The sequence below is a fragment of the Dioscorea cayenensis genome, chromosome 5 (assembly GCF_009730915.1).
Source record: "Dioscorea cayenensis subsp. rotundata cultivar TDr96_F1 chromosome 5, TDr96_F1_v2_PseudoChromosome.rev07_lg8_w22 25.fasta, whole genome shotgun sequence".
Taxonomy (NCBI): Eukaryota; Viridiplantae; Streptophyta; class Magnoliopsida; order Dioscoreales; family Dioscoreaceae; genus Dioscorea; species Dioscorea cayenensis.
This window is the reverse complement of record NC_052475.1, coordinates 3,912,200-3,916,617: the sequence shown is the minus strand read 5'-3', so window position 1 is coordinate 3,916,617 and position 4,418 is coordinate 3,912,200. Positions and strand designations below refer to the sequence as shown.

Genomic DNA, 4,418 nt, shown 5'->3' with positions numbered 1-4,418 from the left:
CAAATGTGGTGGTCGCAAATGACTATTATTTGTAATGACGAGATTGCCATCGCAAAAAGTTGTATTTGCTACCAAATGATGGTCGTCACAAAAAGTTGTATTTGCTACCAAATGATGGTCGTCGCAAACATATAACATTTTCGCAAATGGCTATTATTTGCTACTCGATTGTAACCATCGCAAATGGGTATTATTTTTGACAAATTATGGGCCATCACAAAAGAGTTTTCTTACAAGTATAATTTGCAACCAAACTATTTTCGTCGCAAATACTTTTTTAAAAAATTCAGCATTTACCCTATTTTTTATGCGCCTGTATTACAATAGAATCTGAATTTTATAAAATAAACGTACACAACATCAACTCCATTGCTATTAAACATTACTCAGTTGAAAACAAAAATTCAATGATTGACCAAAATCTAAAAAATTCAAGTGTAATGAAAATCTAAAAATTAAACATGAGTCAATACGAATTTAAGATTTGATTCAGTGCAAACTAAACATGTTCAAAAAAAGTAAAAATTTAAAATCATCATCTTCATCATCATTGCCATCACCATCGTCATCGTCTTCATCACCATCTTCATCATTATCGCCATCGTCATCATGCGGATCATCACTTCTTTCACAATCTTCCTCGAAGCTATTGTCATTGTTGTCATTTTCATTGATATTTCCAGATTCTTTTGTTATATTTTCATGAGAATTAATACTCAAATCTCTAAGTCCATTAGCGCCACCCTTCAAAATAAAATAAGATAACATAAAACAAAATAATCAATAGAAATAAATACATAAGTCCTATTACAATGTTATAATAAATCAAATAGGCATGCCATGAAAACATAAATTACATTAACTATAATTTAAACATGATATAACCATGTGTAAAATAACATCAAATAATATTAGTTATACCTCAGTAGCTATTGGAGTTATGTCTTTCATTCATATGTATATATTTATTTGTAAACATTTTCTAATTATATGTTAGTTTTTTAAATTTAAAAACATTTAATGATAACTATCATTAGCAATTTAAAATTATTGTTAAATATATAAATGGATAGTGACTGTTGACTATTTACATCTAAAAGCTACTGTGAAGCGTATATGTAGATTCTTATATATATATATATATATATATATATATATATATGATTTTATGAATATAACGTGCATGTACCTTAGCCATTGAAGTATAGGAAAGCTCAGTCACACCAGCAACGTGAGGAGTAATAATAACATTTGGTAATTTGAGTATCGGATCTTGAGGATCAAATGGGTCTTGCCATGCAACATCCATTGCTAAACCACCAAGATGACCTGTATTCAAACTTTCATACAGTGATTTGTATTCTACTACACCACCTCTTGCTATATTTAGCAGCATAGAACCATTCAAAATTAATAAATTATTACATAAATAAATAGTGTAAAAAATAAGGTTATGAGTGACTTACTAATACTTACTTTCTTTATAGAGGAAAGGAACTCTTTGTTGATTATACCAGCCTGCAAGTTTTCATTAGTTGCAAAAATGTTAGTGAAAGGACTTTAAAATTAATTGGTCATTTAAATTTATATGATGACTAGTTAAAGATGAGTACATTGCTAGTTAATTAAGGTGTAGAAATTGTAGTCTTTAATATAGTTTATTTTCTTAGTTTATTGTAACGGATTACAAACCTAACATATTGATCAAACTCAATTCAACCTATGATATCATGCTAGATACAATCCAAACATATTATTAGTTACTCTAATAAAACAGAAGATGAAACTAACTGTTTCTGAATTTAGCGACAACCAAAGGACTACTATATCGGCCTCTGTAGCAAATTGGTAGTAATCTTGTGGACTTCCTTTTATGTCAACCAGTTCATCAATTGCATCAATTTGTTTTGATGATGATGATGATTAGTAGATCCTAACAATAAATCAATGAATTAGAGAAAACACCAGCTCATTTATGCAAACAAAACTAAATACATCTTTGAGCTGTACCATTCTGCTTATTGGAATTAAAATTCCATTTTGTTTTTGTTGCAAGAATTTTTACACCGAACCGCACAATATTAGCAAGATCATAGCCAATATCTCTGAATCCGACAATAAAGACCTATATACATATCTCAAGAATGTTAAGCTGATAGAAAGAAAGACCCAGACATATATATTTGTATTTGTGACAATATGTCAAAAAAAAAACCTACTGTTTTTCAAAAAAGTGTATCACTAAGAGGTTGATCTACAATTTTCCTCTGCATTGATTCTTCCATCTCCCTCTGATAAAAATTTAAAAGAAAAATTGAATTAGAATTATCATAAAGTACACTATTGGTCCTCAAAACTAAAACATTTTCTTTGATGGGGATTGGAACTGCTTATTTTTTCTTTCATAGTATATGGGCTATTCATGAACTACTCTTCTTAGTTCAAGGACCAAAAGTGAAGTTTATGAAGATATATTTTTATTAAAAAAAAATTAAAATCAATGAACCTTCTTTCTTAGAAGACCCAAGATCAAATAAATTGCCATTTCAGCACATGCTTTGGAATTCCCAGATATTTTTCCTGGAATTCTTGCAACCTTAATATTATGTTGTGTAGCAGCAACAACATCAACACCTACATAAAGAAAAAAAAACTGATGACAAATCAAAGTACTTACAATTTAATTATTATAATAGGACATAAACTATAAGACAGAAATAATAGAGAATTCAGGGTACCAACCTTCCAAACCAACACCAAATTGTATAATGAGTTTCATTTTAACAGCTCTAGCAATTATCTGTGAATCTACGCGGAACATTTTGACTACACATACATGATATTTATGTATACAATCAGGCACATCAACATGAGCTAGCACATCTATCTGCAAAGAATCAAACATATAATCAATTAGGTAAAGATAAGCATCATATGTCAATAAAAAAACCAAAGACTTTGGATGGTATACGAACGGATTAATCCACACAGCGTAAACAGGACAACTGAGGTTGCGCAGCCCGTCCACGGTGAAGAGGGGTTACGCCGGCCAAGTCGAGTCCGGCGAAGGCTGGAGACGTTCACAGAGACAACACAACCTCCACGGCAAGATACACCAACCCACGTCGAGCAGGGGTCGGAACAGCACGGCCAGTCATGAACACGGAGCCCAAACGACGTACGAAGGCTAAAAAGTGCGGCTAGATCATGCCGGACATAAGGTTCTGGGCTATCGCCGGCGCCGGCGACACAAAGAAGGGCAAACAACGGAGCACAGGAGAAGAAAAAGAAAGGCGGCGAACGGGAGAAGATGATGGTTGGTGGAAGATTAGGGATAGAAGGCTGGTTTTCTTTCTTAAGATAAAAAACATTATCTTTTTTAATTGAATTTTATAATTTATAAAAATTTCTATCCTCTCTTTCAAATACTATAAAAATAAAAAAAATTTAATATTATAAATATATATACAACCAAAAAAAGAAATTTTTTTTATTCTCTATTTTTATTGTATTAGTGTATTTTTGTCCTATTTTTATAATATTTTCATAATTTTTAAAGAATAAAATCAAATAGAAATTTTAAAATTTTAAGTTTTTGATAATTAATTTAAATTTTTTAAGACAAATATTTTAAATGTTGATTAAATCTAAATTATTCAGAAAATTAGGTATCCAATGTGATTCCATCTAATAATTATGACTAAATTGCGTAAAGTTTTTTTTTTTAATTTTGTTACCAAAAAACTAAATCAAAATAACATCCCAGACTAAATTTCCAATGCAATTAAATATAAATTTTGATTCCTTTTTTTTAATAAATATTTTTATTTATTTTAAATTTCGTTAAAATTTAGTTATTTAGTTATTTATCTATCTATTTAAAGTTTGGATCAGGGATAGGACTGGGATGTTATGCAGCTTAGGCCATCACATTGGGCTGTGGAATTTGGGTATATTTTATATATGTCTTATGCTGCAGTATAACATATAAGTTTGTTAATGTGAATCATTATTCACAAGTTATCCATTTTATTACTAGTAGTTATTATAATCTTTTATATGAATCGAGAGAGTCTTTTTAAAATAATTTTTTGAATTATTTTTAATTTTTTTTAAAGGGAATAATAATTTTGTTATGTGAAATTAGTAGCATTCAAATAAAATTTAGCATGTTTCATCTTCAATATTTGTGTAAGGTTTTATAAAATTTAAGTATATGTTGAAAAAGTGTATTGATGGAATTATTGTTTAAGTTAAAAGATCATACCACAAAACGAATTAAAAGCTCAACAATAAGTTATTCCATTTTTTTTAGATCTAATAGGATTTAATGTAATATAACAAAAAATAAAAGTAAAGATAAAGGAGATACCATAGTTTTTAAATATATGGTTTTTTTTATATTTATAACGAGGAAG

The 4,418-nt window shown here is 29.2% G+C and overlaps 1 pseudogene; it reads right to left on the bottom strand.

Annotated features, from left to right (window-relative positions):
* Positions 1 to 351: 351 nt before the first annotated feature.
* LOC120262235 lies at positions 352 to 3,158 on the bottom strand (annotated as a pseudogene).
* Between the last annotated feature and the right edge of the window lie 1,260 nt (positions 3,159 to 4,418).